Consider the following 17,094-nt stretch of genomic DNA (forward strand, 5'->3'; position numbering starts at 1 on the left):
AACGCACACTAGAACACAATCCATAATCGTTCAATGACAGTTTAAACCGAACGTTAACCAAATTTACAATATCTCCAGGCTCGAGTTTAGCATTTTGATCAAATGCAGAAAAGTCCAATTCTACCAACTTTGAGGCATTTAAAACATTTTTGTTGAGTGTCGAGTTTGTGCTGCTGCTTGGGAAAACATCCATCATCAATAGTTGAAAGAAAAAAGACGCATTTTTCAACTTCATTGGTTTTCCAACGTTCACCAAAGAAGCATTCACCACAATTTCGAGACTTTCTTTAATAAAAAGTTTATTTGACTTTCTTGGCTTCCACTGAAAAGACTTGCTGTTCAAAAGTAATTTACGGCCACAAAGTTTATGAAAAGTGTGACGTTCGTGCGACGTCATAGCGTTCTTGCTAATCAGACACAACTCTCCGTCGTTGAATTGCTTGCAATTCATTTCAGAATCTTTCTCATTAAAATTTATGCTATCTGGGTCAATGTTGGTCACAGATAAGCATTGATTTTCATTCAGTGATCTTACAGAAGTAGATTTAGAATCGTATTGAATCGGAAGATAACACAAGTGAGTAGATGACTGACATTCTTTTTCGTGCACAAAAAAATTTGCAACCACGTCATAAAACCGTGTTCCATCAGCAGCTGGAACAGGAATCTCATTGGATTTTAGGTCAGGATTCAAGACAACATATGCGCAAGGGTGTAAACCTGGAAGGCTGTTTCTGGTCACCTCGTTGCACGTTATTCTAAAACAGATGCAAAAAAATAAAAACAAGTTGTAGGCTTATGACTTTCAGTAAGTAAGTTAGCGTACATAGTACATATGCTATAAATTGAATGAGGCTGTTCACCATTTAGTTAAATAACGTCATACGTTCTACTGGTGTCATTGTATGTTTGTGGCAACAAAAGGGAAGAAATCAAATCGATTTTACAAGTAACCTACTTAAATACATCTGCATCCTCCTGCATCACCATAGCAATAGAAAACTCAGACCGTACGCTGCTGAACAAAGGAAAATCGGATCCACTGTCGATAGAATTAGAAACCGTAATTGCAAAGCCAACATGCGAAAGCTCCTGCAACATATTAAGTGCAACATTAAATGAGCCTTTCTTTGTTTTTAAGTTTTTTTTAATGTGAAATGTATGCTAATGGAGGAAAAACGGTTGGCTTGCCTAAAGCAAAAAAAAATCCAACCTACAAATCGTTCGAGCATAACTTTCTGAACTGTTCTTACCTCAGACACAATGAATTTTTGAGAAGAATTGTTTGCCAGAAGCGTAAAATCGTTTTGAGTACAAACAAGAAGTAGCTTTGTTGTTGCAACGTTGTCGATGATGCTGCTACTTCCAATGTCAGAATCCCAAAACAGATAGTCTCGGTTTGGAAGAATGGTGGCTCCAAGGTACACATTTGAGCCACATAAATACATCATCGAAGAAGAAATCTGATAGCAAAAAATCATTGGTTTGTGCGCACTTGTGACAAAGGGATAATTGTTCAAAGTTAATGTTTGGTGGTTTCATGAACGTGGTTACATAGGTGAAAATAAAAACAAAAAGATCTTAAATCAGTGCATTACTATATCACAGACAGCCTATAGAAAACTCCCGACCTGTAATTGGATGGTTCCACTCAGATCGATAGTTCGTTTAAAAGCAGCGCCTTCGACATCAGCGGTATATTCTTTCCGCAACAAAAAATCCAACCTTGAATCAAGATTCACGGGCAAATAGAACACCCCAGTTAAAATCTCTTCTGGAAGATCAGAACGCCACGTCATGTTGTTGAGTTGTTCTGCTACTTCGACCATAGGTGGAGCGTGATCGGAAATGAAAAATTGCAGTTCAACATTGCGTGCTTTGACGTTGAACGGAATCTGAAATTTGGAAGTTAAAAACCAACCTGTCAAAATTGCATGCATAACAATGTAAGTTAAACAACCAAGTATCAAAAGGAAAGTAGCCCAAGTAATCACGCGGTAGGGTCAACCACCAAAGGCAGTTGTTAGGTATGATGTAAACCAAATAGTATTAATATCAGTAGTGAACGGAACAGACATTGCATACACTACATTACTTACACTTTTTGTAAACACGAAGTCAGCCAACAGGTTAAAGTTTATGGACATTTTTGGAGTCAATTGCTTAGTATTTACAATCCAGTTGGTGACCCTCAAGTCGCAGAAATCTACAACAGGTGGATAGAAAAGATAGTTTTGATACACGATTAACAATAAAGAAGTAAGCCTTAAAAGTGCAAAGCAGTTAGACTACAAGCAATCAACACTAAAACACCCAATTCCATAAATCAGTTTCAAAGCAATAATAACAACACCACTTTTACAAGTATCGATGCATTTTACAATCACTCATACTTCAATAAAACAAGAAAATCCGGTAAAAATTAACTTGTGCAACTTTGTTCATTGAAAAGTTCGAATGGTTATCGGAATAATATAGGCTACTTCTCTAGCAAGAACTGCAATGTTTATATGAAAACTCGCAACCATTAGAGTTCTATTGTTGTTTCACTGACACCATGTTATAATGCGGAAACGCCAGTGAAGCAACACAACAACTTAGGCTACACGTTTTTGCTTTTACTAACTCATTTATTAAATGAACACAGCAACTCTGGTTAGATTTTTATGTGTTGGCTTGCGGAGTACAATAGTCCTTGATCGTGCTTCACCACAAAAAGAACATTAGCCTCATCAGCATATCTACAAATAGAGATCACGTTTCGTTCATTAAATGAATGATATAATCAAATACTTCTGCAATAGTTTCCAACGTCACCCTCCATTTCAATGACTTGAGAAGTAACAAGGCCTGACTTTCTGCCATTTTTGTTTTCCATGATCGTAGTGACAAAAAACTGTTGGTGGCCACAAAATTCTACAACTTTATCAGCGTAAAGATAAGCTCGATGTGTCACAGTTCCTACAACATAAATCAAGTGGTTATGGTTATTTGTGGAAATGGCAATATCTTGGTAATGGTAAGAACAAAATAGTCTTCTTTCCTTGTGTTTTCTTCGTTAACGCTAAAAGTTTACATGTTTATCTGAATAGTGTACAAGCTGATGCTTCATATATATATAAGTAGGCTAGTAGAGAGGAATAACTATATTTGATTAAAGTACTCAGTGCATTTATCACTTCATTTCAAGTTGTTCACCGAAATAATCCTATTCGTAGATGTATGTAGGCTACTACCATTTGCATAGTATCATAATGTGCAAGGTAACAAGTACTCTAATGTCACCTTTCTTTATTTTGACGGCCCACAATACAAGCGTTAATACTAACACGTCCGGACAGCACACATTTGGCTTTATACGACTTGTCACAAACTTTTTACGCAACACTGCAGCTAGAGCAACTCACCAAACATAGGACCTTGGCATAACGCACGAAATTGGTTTGAGCAATCTCTAGAAATGGTTTCCACATCTTCTTCAAGTATTCGATTCATTGCACAACACAAGCCACCGTCACTCCTCGGTTCTGTTGCTCGCCACACCTCAAAATATTTTTCTAAAACAAAAGATTTAAATCTTTGATTAACTGGTATTGGAATATATCGCACAGTTTTCGTGATATCAACGAGAGCGATACTCAATCACCTAAGTAAGAAGAAAAGCATCCGATTTAAACAAAACTCACAAGTTTATAAAAAATTTAAACACAGCAACATAGAAAAGTTTTCAGAACTAATAGCAGTGGCGTATTCTCCATGCATGCAAGGCATGCACTGCATGCCTTGCAATTCTGATGAAATCAGAAATCTTTCAGAAACCACGAATTTATGCGCAGAAATTGAAAAGGTTAATAGCAGAACCATCTCGCTCTCTTAATTTCAATATTCGAAACAACTGTTCGTTTTCAAAATTTGGAAACTTTGGTGACCTGGCAACTCTGCATGCTGAGAGGAGCTCAGCCATGCGTTGATACTACAATTTGCCTATTCGCCGCTCTTTTACAACAGCGTGGTGCAAATGGAACCAAGCCATGCAGATTTGAAATTGCATGCAAAACAAAAATCACGATCTCAAGACAAAGTTGCCAGATTGGTCTTTTTAAGGCAAAATTTCAGAAATTTGGGGTTTTTAAAAAGTGTTTGGCCGGACTGTTTTTGTTTGGACGCTTGGTCTTTTTTAGTTTTCCGATTGGCATTTGTTTGGCCTTTTTTCTTTTGGAACTCATAGTTTAAGTCCTTGCGGTTTTCTACTGTAGATAGTATGACATAGCCTACTTGAGACCTAAACACAGTAGTTTAAAAGATCATCAAGAAAACGGGTCGAGTGTATGCTGAAGGCCATACACCGCTACATAGCGCTTCAAGTCCGCTTTCCTGCAATGCAGGATAAAGATATAAAATTAAGACATTGGATTCATGGTGCGTTCCAAACCTCATTTTTTTGCAAAACAGCTCAAACAATTATCAGCTAAGTAGGCTAAGGCTCAAATTGCAGGAAAAGCTATAAAACCTACGGTAAATTTGCAAAATTTTCCTGGGGGAGCATGCCCTCAGACCCCCCTACACTGGCTATGACCCTCCTTCTATTGCATGCCTACGAAAATTAACCAGGATACGCCACTGAATAATAGACACATTCTTTTCACCTTGTGGGTGGGATTTAGGTCTTGCTAGTTGAGCGACGGTACCGTCCACCCATATCCATGTTCCATCTGACGTGGTATCGCTCATTCCTTAAACCAAACGCAACATTTAGTCAAGAAAACAAAAACAGACTGGGCGCAACTAAATGGCTTAAAGATGTATAAAACAACATTTAAAACTTACAGTCATACAACTCAGACGTTAGTGAGCTATATCATAGCTCCATTCAATGTATGGTTTTTTGTTGACTTCGGCGAAGTTGAATGAAAAGAACAATTCGTATCGAAAGAGGCATTTAACGAGATGGGCTTCAGTGTGACTTCTCCACATAAAGTGCCCACGGGAGTCAAACATCTTCACTATATTCAGTAAATGAAATATTCAAAATCTGAAATGCTTCACTTCTTCTTCTGTAACAGACTAATCATGCTTGATCACTGATTTCCCGTATAAAGTCCCTCCGTTTTGTTCTATGCTTCGTTTTTGTTCTCAATTCAAGCATGCTTTTCAGTCCCGTAACTCGCTTGAATGTTGTCAAACTATTTCATTTTTGTCGTCGTTTTGTTCATTTGCTTTGCACCACCCAATCAAAATTTCAGTTTCTAATAAGCTGATTTTTGTAATGTGACCAAAGTATCTTAGCTTGTTCGACAGATGCTGTTAACTGGAACCCAGTTATCATCTTTTTATTTGGTAACAAATTACTGTAGTTTATTTTTCTTTCTTTCCAGCCAATCCGCAGTACACTCATGTGACAGAACATTTCAAAACGTTTTAAGATTACGATATTTGTATGCCCAAATTTCGCATCCATATGTAGCAATTGGGAACATGAGTGTACACAATAATCTTCATTTTTTTCTGCCAATTTACATCTGTTTTCACACCGTTGATGTTACAGCTGTTTTAGCCATAGCAATCAGTCGTCTAATTTATGTGTTATCACCCTAAGTAACTAAATGCCTGTTATGATATTGCTCATATAGCCGAAATCTTGTATTTCAATAAAAGAGGTTCAACCCTCACCGGCTTACAGGTCAATCGTATATAAGCTATCGAAAGCAACTTTGTGAGCCTTTAAACGTGTAAACTTTACTGCGACAAAGCAACAAGTGTGCACTGCACAGTGCAAAAAATAATATTCTTGTATCTTAGCTGCATTAGTTGGACAATGTAATAAAAATACAAACTATGTCGTATTATTAAATGATTAGCACTGTACAGAATTAGTAAGTATTGTAGATAAACAAAATTAACTTTACCAATCCAGACTAGGTCTTCGAAATCTTGCGCTTGGGCCATGCTTGTGAGAAACTGTTTAGCCGCAGGGTGTTTCAACACAGCCAATCTATAGCCAAGTTCTCTGCAACAAAGAACTCATTCACTGAGAAATCCTGTGCTAGCAGTTGTGTTTTATATAGTGGCTTTATTTAACTTCGACCTCAGAATCAAAATCTCTTTTTTCTTATTATATCTCGAAAGTCGCAACGCGGATAGATATTTCAATAACTGATGAAAGCATTACAAGAATTGTTTAACTATTGTAATTAAACCACCTCGAAATTTAGAACTATGCTAATTTAATTCGTAGGTACCAATTGTTAAGTTTTTGTATGATATATGTATGTAACAAACGAAAAGTCGAATGACTTTAAAATCACAACAATTTTCTAACAAACCTCAATTAAAAATGCAGTTGCCTTAAATGAACAAACAGATTATGACAAATAATTTTCCATCCGGCAATGTATCCAATATACAATCTCATAAGAAAAAGGGAAAACTTTTAAATTTTAATAAAAACATTAAATTAACGATTTAGTGGATTTCATTTAGCAAATTCTACTATGGTATCAAAAACAATTTTAAGCACAAAAAAATAAAAGAGCCAGATCGTTAACAGGCACCTGCACTGCTGTTGGGCACCATCGAATGAAGTGGTTTGCTGTGAATAGAAGTAGTCATACCCATTCTGGTAGTGAACTTCTTGATTATCTGTAAAAAAAAAATACAGTACTGGTACACAATACAAAATCTCAAATCCAGAAACACCAAAATTAAAACTTTTATTTGATAAAATCGAGTCAGAAACACAGAAGCATTTACTTTATTTTTGAGCCATAAATTGTAGAAGCAAATATTCGCAAAATAAACAGTAGTAACAACAAATTGATACGAACATTACTGTAACTCAACATTACTGTGACTCGACATTACTGTGACTCGACAATACTGTGACTCAACATTACTGTGATTAGACATTATTGTGACTCGACAATACTGTGACTCAACATTACTGTGACTCGACATTGCTGTGACTCAACATTACTGTGATTCGACATTACTGTGACTCGACAATACTGTGACTCAACATTACTGTGACTCGACATTGCTGTGACTCGACATTACTGTGACTCGACATTATCGTGACTCGACATCCTTAATTTTTTCTGTGGAAGTTTTTCTTTTGCCTTTATCATTTTTATTGTTTTGCGAAAGGGGAGAGTGTTAAAACGAGAGTGAAAATGTTGCAATTTGCACCAGTTTCCCAACGAAGAACACACACGAACTACTCCCTATTGCTCTTTCACTCAGCATGACCTTTCACAATAAAAAAAAGCAACATCACGCTTCTGTAAATGCCTGCGACGCTCACTGACACGTATCACGTTTTGATTGGTGAGCAATAATACGAAGTAATCGTTTTAAAGGGTGGCACTAGCTAACTAAAATTACCCTCTATAAGCCATGTATATATGATTAGATTTAAAATGTCACATCAATATAATTAATCACAATTGTCCCATGTGTCTCACAATAAAGATGATGAAATTTAAATTGTTTTCGTTCTATACCCCTAACCCCACTATACGTTTCAATAAATTTTAAATGAAACCTCTCCTATATGAAGACTTACTGTAGACAAAGTCAAGTAGACCGATTGAATATCTTGATATTTCAAATTTTACATCGCTCTGGTCAGAGGAAAGATAATACACAATGTCTGCACTTGAAGCTTCAAGATTTAAATTTTGAAGTTGAAGAAGAATTTCATCGTCGCGAACAATGTCGATGTCAAGGTGAAAATCGAGAAACTTTCCTTTGTCGTCTGCAAAAGCAACGTAAACTTTTTTCATGGCTGTAAAAGAAGTGTTTACGAGTTTGCAAGGTGGAAATCCATGGGTACACCTCTGCGTGCATAAAGCGAACGAGATTTTTTGCATTCGATGAGTTAAAGTGTTGAACACTTCGTTTCAAGGCATCTTATTTTTTAAAACAAAAAGTATTACCAAAACAATCTATTACTATTGAACCTTGGTCTTCTGTCATAGACAGTTTGTCAATGGAAAACCATATGCCATAGTCATCGTCTGCAAGTAGACTCATACAAAGCTTCGTCCACCATTCAGAAGATATTGAAAAAACTGCTATGTTGTTTTCTGTGACACTTTCTTTAGGTGATAACGATACATCATCCAACACAACCGAGCCAAAACCAAATTGCCTTGAACATAATTGGCGTGACGGTGATATCTATAAAAGATAGGGAAAAATATTATTGGTACAACACAACAACTGTAACTGTTTTATATGAAGGTGAAAAGAAAACTCATGATTTCTTTCCTGGTAAGCTGTTGGGATAGAAGGTATCGGCTTTCATCTCAAAATAAAAGGAGGGATTGAGAACAAGTTTTCACACTAGCTGCTTCAATTTACTGATTGCATTCCTTCATTGCCAAAATTAAATTGTTATCATAAATGCAAAAAAATGGTTTTGTGATAGAAAATTATGGTTGGGGTTTTACAAAGTATTGATAAATAATTTACAAAAATGTGAATGCATTATGTCTTTACGGTGGTTCTTCATATAAACAATAAACATGCTAGAAGAAAACACACCAAATCTTCTTGAATATAGAGCAGAGATCCCTAACCAGCTGGTTACAAAAACACTGAGAAAAAGTGATGGTGATCAAGGGAACGAGTTGATGAAAGAAAATTTTTGACTGTCGAGAGAATTGACTACTGTAAAGACAATTTCAAAAGCGATTGACTACTGCCATTCGATGAGCGCTGTAGTATATTATCAAACAGCATTTTGTCGTTTAAAAACAACAATTTTTTTAGAATTAGCACAATAATTGAGCAGAAATGATAAAAAAAAACTCATTGATTTCTATTTGTAAATAGCTTTGCAATACCTTGAACGTGTGATTGAACGTACGGTGGTCGTCAGATTCCAAAGGGCTCGAAAGAGAAGTTATTTCACTCTCTGAATTGATTGTCAAACGAAAGTCACTGGAAAGCCATATTAAAAAAACTTTTATTCAAATTTTTTTCGAATGGGACATGACAGTTATTTTATATCACTATTTACGGAGACAATACAAGTCATATACGATTACTGTAATCGGAGTGCAATTTCACTTTCACCTCATTAATTAAAGATTACAAAAAGCGTTAATTCAATAACGTATTTATAAATACGCTAAGAGTCCTCTACAGTCCAATTGGCAATACCGATCCCGAATAGTCACTTTGCTTCTCTGGACGTTTCTAATACTTACTGCAACTATTTTACACGTGCTTTACTTTTGAAATTTTTAAAAGAAGCTTATGATATTGTTAACAACTTTCCGCTTTGCCAAAAGCTACCTGTAGGTTTTGGCTCCAATGTCAATCGCGGTGGAAATATCTAGATCTCTTTCATCGTGCAAGTACAGCTTTAACATTAGTGTAGGAGAGCTGATTCTCTCTTCCAGTACATTCATAACCTGTGCAAGTGTGCATTGCATAAACAACCCGATATAGTCACATTGGCTTGAAAAACTTTGCACAAAATCTTAGTCTCGTTCATCCTAAGCAAACCTTCAGTTGAATATCCGCCACAAGTACATCACTTTCCCCATCTCGCTCCAAAGTTAGTTTCGAATAGGTCATTGATACGTCATAGACATCGCCAGAACAGCGTACAAAAACCTGAAGTTATATGTTATATGAACAATGAATATCGTACCGTACTAAAAATTTGATGTTTTTCTCATCTAACGTAAATGACCGATCAATATTTCTATTTAAACAGAAATGACAGTTGGCAATGACTTCTCTTTTTTTAGTCATCGAGAAGTAAAATGTTATAATACAAAGTTTTAGTGTATTTAACATAACGACCTGTGTTTCCAAATCGTTATTGAGTTTAGAGAATTCCTCATAAACTTCTATCGAATTGATTTCATTGTGCAAACCCACCACTCCGCATGCACGCGTCATAGGTGTAATAGCACTGAAAAATGAAACAAGATCAAAATGAGTTCATCTCGTTCTTCAACTTCAAGCTTTGAGATTATTTTTGACGTCAAGCAGTTTGGGTGTGGTTGGTTCTTTTACTTTGCACGATCAATTGGTGCTTAAAATTGATATTCCCCAATTAAACAATAAATGTTACTTTTGCTACTCAGTGTCGCCTGATGGTACTTAGTTCGAGTTTATAACAAAAGCAATAGACATTATACCATCATAAGAATGAAGAAGTAGTCTTCTGGTAAATATTTATATCATAGCCTACTTGTTCGTCATTACGCCAAAACAAAAACAACACAAATATGTTTTCAATTTCCAATAGAATTACGACAAAATTAAGTTGACCAATCGATTGTTTGATTTCAGTAACAAACTACTTCAGATCACAATTTTCTTAGAAGCGCCATGTACCTGTGACTGATTGTAATTTCACTGGTGTAAGAAACAAACGAGCGATTTTGATCGTCTGCAGAAAACTCGATTTGATCCAAGTTGATCACATGAACGCCTATGTCCATTGACCATCGCAAACCGGCACCATATCGAACTAATGAAGTTTTGATAGAGACTGGCACAACGAGAGCTTGCAGAGAAGCGTTAGATTTCACACAGACCTTGGAGTGATGAACAAAAATAAATCAACATACAACGATGAGATAAACTATATTTTAAAGTGCCCAATTTTTAAATCCGTGATCACGTCAAGCTTAAAAATAGCATATAATGTTGGCTATTCAAAGAACACTGTGACCCAATCAAGCAATTTTTAAACATGCAACAAATCTTCGTTTGACAAATCTCCTGGCCACATTACATCGAAGAAACAAAATTTCAAAAAGGTCCTTACAGTGTAGCCTACTTTAGATATCCACTCAGCCATTTTACGTAAGCATGTATGTCTCTCTTGCAACTGTACATCAGATGAATGCAGCATTTCAGCAGTTGGTGCGATAATATCGGAGACAAGTTACAGTTAGTGAATATGCAGTGTCTCATCAAGCTGACACAAACCAACTAATAACCGAGACAACAACATTATTATAAATAACTTTATACTATAGGCCAGCATTTCCACACAGAAATTTTAAGATAAAAAAAACACCCCACCTGTAAATCTTGACTAAACGGAATCCCAGGCTCAATGCGGATTGCGTTACTTTCTTGATTTACTTTTCTCAGCGACAAGTCAAATCCAGTGCAAGCACAGGAGATAGGAATTGATGTGACGTCATTGTCAAGCACAAGATCGTCAGGATAATTGTTGCTTTTCCAAACCAAAGATGGCACCCATGTCACAATCAGATAATTTGTTCGACAACACACAGACATGTCAATTGGGTTCGGATACAATTCAAGTTTCAATGTTATTTCCGCTGATCTGCTGCTTTCTATATACCGAACATTAAAAACACGTTGTAGGTTAAAAATCTCACTACGGTACTTATCATATACTGGTGCTACAGAGACACAGCAAGCCTATTTTTATTGTTATGACGTGAGGATGGTGATTAAAATTTGGATTAAGTAGATGTACAAAGAAGGCAATATTCATGTTTTCCGTTTACCAGTCAAATTACATTCTTTTTAGATTGTTTCAAAGATCCAGTAGCCTAGTCGTCACGCGAGCCTTTTTGAAGTTCGTCCGACGCTTTCAAAACTAGGCCTTGCTACCAGTTAATATTATCTTAAAATAATACAATGAAATATGAAATTATTTTCGTTTTTCCACGTATTATTCGATAAAATATTCAGTTGAAAACATTCAACTGAAAATACTTTACCTAAAATCGATAAAAAGACTTTGTCTTCCTGAGAAAGGACAAAATCTTCATCCGGCTGCAAATACTGATCTTCAGACAAGTAGACGCGAAAATAAGAAGCATCCTTGATGGCCCATGCATCGAAAGATTGCACATTGAAACGGTTGTTGTAAAGTGAAATCCATATATTGAAGTTTGAATTGATGCGGTCGGGAATCACAACCGTTTTTTCATCCGTGATTTCCAAAGTTAAGCGTAAATTGTACAAAGCAAGAACGTCACTAGGACACTGCAGTCGCACCAGCGTTGGGTTTCTTTCAGCTTGTTTGGTCACTTCCATCAACAAATAGTCATCATTTTTATTCTGACCAGCGGTTAGATTAGCGGTAACTCTCAAGCGTGAAGGGCGACCACAAAATTTCGCAAAACTTGTCGATTTCAAATCCAAGAAGAGTTGAAATTGCGCGGCTTGACTGAAAAAAGCCAAAAACAAGTTTAATGCAAAAACCTTTGAGACTTAAAACATTTGAAAAAGATCATCTTTAGAAAATATATAGGCTAGTTACTACTTGAATCATGTCTTATTAAAAGGTTAAAAAACCTAAAGTGTAATTCAATTAAATGTTTTACCCAATCATCGGTTTCAAAGTGCATCGCCAAGCTTGACTGAATTCATTAAAAAAAAAAGAAAACGTTTTTGTAAAACTGAAAATATAAAGGCTTACACTTTAACAAAAACATAAAATTCCAAACAATCAAGACAACACAAACCTAAATCCACTCTGTGATGTTGTCCTCCAGCCTTCGATTCGATTAATGTTATGGATCCCAAGTGAAAGATTATCAACTTCTCCAATGCCATTTGCTTCCAGAAAGAAAGCGTAGGAAGGATCCGGATACCATGTAATGTTAAAATGTTTGTATTTTTGGGGAAGTTCTTCAACCACTGGGATGGTCAACTCGGTTTTTGCATAAACATACAGGCCAGAGTCAAATGAAATGTCTTTCCTGATAGTGGAGTGTTGCGATTCGTTGCACTCGGCCGTCAAAGATGGCAAAACGCATAAAGAACTTATTCCGATACTGAATGGTCGTATATAAAAAGCGACGGCAGGAAGTGAAGGAAAAAGCGCGCAATTAACTTTCAGCCAAAAACTGCCGCTCAAAGGAGTGTAAGATACCGAGAGATGGTGTGTTTGAGAAACAGAAAATTGTAAAGCGACAAAAGATGTTTCGGATGGAACGTTGTCGCAAACGCATTCGTCAGGTGTGAAAGGAAATTGCTTTGTGATATGCTCAACAGCTTGCGGTTTGACAGTTTGAGTAATAAGTTCAGACAGGTATCCATCTGCAACATCCCACTCGCAATTGCTGGATACTGCCACTACTCGATAAGTGAACATGTAGGGATTTATGTTATATATGCCGTGATTATTAAGGTTTCCAGTTACATTTATAAGATATGAAAACAATGGGTTAAGAAGTGGATATGAAGCTTCCCCGTCGCTTGATGTTGAACCAACAAAGTTGAATATCTGCAAGTTGCAAACAAGATTAATGCGTCGTCGAGAAGATTATAAACAAGATTGTTTTTTCATTGTCTGAAATTTTGTAAATGCTGCTGGATGAAAATCAAACTTAATTGATGAGTTAAAGACAAATCTGAGCATCCAAAAAAATAATCATCATTGAAATGACTTTTTCTCGATGGCTATTCATTACATCAATGGCTGACATGACGATTGTCAAAGTTTTTGCCGCAAAAACACTCAAAACTGCAACCAAGGGAACTGAGCCATCACTTTAGGCTACTGGTAGTTTCTTCGCAGAGTATTCACTGCATGACTGCAGTGAGCTTTCATCACTGTACAAATGTCACGTGACAAGCGCGGGGCAAGGCTTTCGTCGAGTCTTTGGTTTTTTGCAAATGAACTCTTGAGAAGAATTCACTATAGGGAAGTGTCAAAAAAAAAAAAAAAAACTATTATTTTACGTAACACTAAATATCTGAGATTGCAGAGAAGACCGCCTATAACCATAAGAAATACACTAACCAGTTAATTTTTGAACCAACTGCAATTACCTTCAAGTTCTCCAAGCTCAATGTATTTCCCAAACAGGAAATGTACTTGTCAATTACTTTGTGACTTTTAGTTTGATGTTTGTCAAGGGAACAGGTTAAAGATAAAGAAAATGAAATAGTTTTCTCACAGAAATGCATTTTCCACATCAAATCTTTGTGAATTTCAGGATGTGCATGAAAAATGTTTCTAGAATTTATGCTTAACATCACATCAGTTTCGATTCTCGCTAACTCGGACGAGCTTAAATCGGAAGGAGAATTTTCACTGATGACGATTATGCATGTTGTCTCAACTTGAAGTTCTGTATCAGGTAAAACAGTTGTCACGTGAACTACAGTGAGGGATATCTCTAGGGATAGCATAGAGAGGGTCGGAGTGATGAACAATGGCTGATTCTCTTCTGCTCCAGAAAACTCTACTTTATCGATGTGTGCATAGAAAGGGATAGAAATACAGTAATCATCACTCAGTGGCAAAAAAACTGACTGAAAATTGTTGGTTTCATCTCGCTCGTCAATCTAGAAAATATAAAAACTTCAAAAGTTTCCAATTGATAATGAATTTTGCTTTCATAAACGTAAATGTAAAACCGATCTAAACAGTAAACTTGCGATATGTTATAAGCATTTGAACATGATTCCGTCTAGACGTCAAATCTTTTCTAATCACCAAAATTTAAAGCCAAATATGTGCTATAAAGTATAGCATTTTTACGAAAATTTGCACAATTTTCTACATTAGGTCGACAACATGAAATCCAAACTTCGAATAGCTTGAAACGACAATAAGGGCACGGGATTGACCATCGCTGAATTAAATGTTGTGAACAATCAGAGTCCAATCATTAGACAGTGAAGAGGGGTTTTTGAGAAACTGTCGTCGTTAAAGCATTTGGGGGGAGGGTCGATATTTTTACCACCCCGGCTTGGCGATGGACCACAGCGAGAGAACGGGAAGCCTAGTCAGTTTTTGGTCTGATTGTAAATTGATGGGTCAAAAACTCGACTAAACAAAAAGTAATGCACTTTAGTTTAATAGGAAGAAGCAAATCAATCGTTTTTGACCTCCATGAACAACGAGATTTTAAATGTAAGACCTACTTTTCCAGAAGAGTATGTACCAGCCAAGACGTCGCTGTCCACCCATATAATAATACTGCATTCTGAAGTTGTCACTTCCCCTAAACCATAACAGTACTGAGTACATACATTTTAACAAATAGTTAGCGAAAGCATATAAATGTATCTGCAAAAACAAATCACTATATGCATCCACAAAATAGCTTTTATTTAAGGAATGTAAGAGAGATGTATGTTTTAAATTGTCACACCTTACCAGGGCATTTTCTCACATTTTTATGCGTGCCTATTGCTTGCGAGTTGTGTAGATGAGTTGAAGTTTCAAAACACACAGATATTGGACCAAATTACTTAAGTTTAAACTTAATGATTTGCTTTTACAATCGATTCGTTAATAAAAGTAAGCTTCAAATCCTGCCTAGTCACAAATTTTTCGACATAATATAATGCAAACGTATGTGATGGAAAATTCATGAAAGAATATCTCCAGACAGCAAAACACATCGTTTTTACATTGATTCAACGTCATTGGACGTCATTCAACGTTGAATCAATGTAAAAACGACGTGTTTTGCTGTCTGGATCTATAAAGCAGACCATGGCGAACTAGAGAGGAGAGAAAGCCATGAGCAGACTACTTCAAACACAAGTTTAATTTATATTACGAACCTAAGCAGCAAAGCTGAAAAACATCCTTTCCAGAAAGAACTGCTTCTCCTCTGAGGCTAAGCGTTCCTCCGCTATTTGGTACACCCTGCTTTAATAATTCTTTGTCTTTTTCGCTTTTCTCCTGTCTAACTACTAAGTCTCGTAGAGGGTCCAAAAGTTCAGTCTTTGACAGGTACAATTGGTAGTCAAAGTTGAAGCTATCAGACATGGACTGCGTAAGAGCAAATCTGTGACAAAATTAACCACAAAGTTAGATGTAAAGAAGTGACTAATCACATTTGCGTTGCAAAAATGTTTGAAACTTCAAATATCTTATTCGTTTGAATCATCAATCCATTCAAAATGAAGTGTAGCATCACTAGGTATACTACAAAATGATAATATCAAATTTTTAATTTCAACTTCCGGATGAGTGCAGCTGGAAACTTCTTCTTACACTCATAATAAAGATTTGCAATCAACCGAAATTTTATGACGTCAAAAATTTATTTAAAGATTTTTTTCAAACAGATTCAGGACACTACTCACGCAATGTATAAACCATTAAAGTAAAAACATCCAAATTTATCTAGACAAAACCCTTAAAGCGTTTCAAATTTAAGGAGGTATATTTAATTGCGTCACTGAGACTGAAGATAATTTAGTGAAAAAGGTCAATATTAAAAAAATTGTAAGAGTACCTACTTAAGATGACTTTTACTCACCGGTTGTCTGTAAAAAACACACCAACATCTACAGTGAATGAGATAACAATGTCACTTGGTGATTCACCGTTTGGCTCCGTGAAGACGAAAGGCAGCTTAAAAAATGGAATCAAATCGATGTAACCATTTACGTCACATTCAACGCTAAACGGCGCTGTTGCACGGTTGTTTTCTGTTATCACCAGATCAAGATTAGACATGCGATTGCTGTCGCCAATCACCACCTCGACATGAAGGTAATTCTGAAATGAATACGGAAAACTTTAACAAAAGCTAGGCTTTATTTCAACCAAAAACGGAAAGGCAATAAACGAAAACCACAAAGTTAGGAATGACCGAGAACATATGCGCAACATTAATTAAATACTGTTTGCTTCTTGGCATTATTGGGCGGAATCAAAAGTGTTTCCAATGCGAAAAATGATACTGCGAAAAAATGATAGCCTACTATTTATCAGTAAAAAAATTTTAACAAATGTGAGACAAAAAAAAAGAAAGTAATCATATAAATCAACAATAAGTGCAAGGTTATGATTGCATAGTCCATTCTCCATAGCTCAATTGAATTTAAGCCATTCATTGCTTTCAATTGAAAAAATCGTTTTAATTTACATATAATTAGAGCATAGGGATTCTTTAACGTCGATACTTAGTCTACGATTTTACTAGTTTTTGCGGCTCAGAATTGAAAAAGTTGGTTTGACCTCAGCAGACGTTTAGCAGGATCTGCGACCTTTTTTGCCTTCCTTACTCGTATACGTATATGGTATATATATTTCGTAAACGCACAAATTGGTGCAGCCTGGTAAAACTCAGGATGACCAAGTTGATTGTGGAGTTACAACATTCCTTT

This window comes from Aplidium turbinatum, chromosome 10 (assembly GCF_918807975.1).
Source record: "Aplidium turbinatum chromosome 10, kaAplTurb1.1, whole genome shotgun sequence".
In the NCBI taxonomy this organism is placed as follows: Eukaryota; Metazoa; Chordata; class Ascidiacea; order Aplousobranchia; family Polyclinidae; genus Aplidium; species Aplidium turbinatum.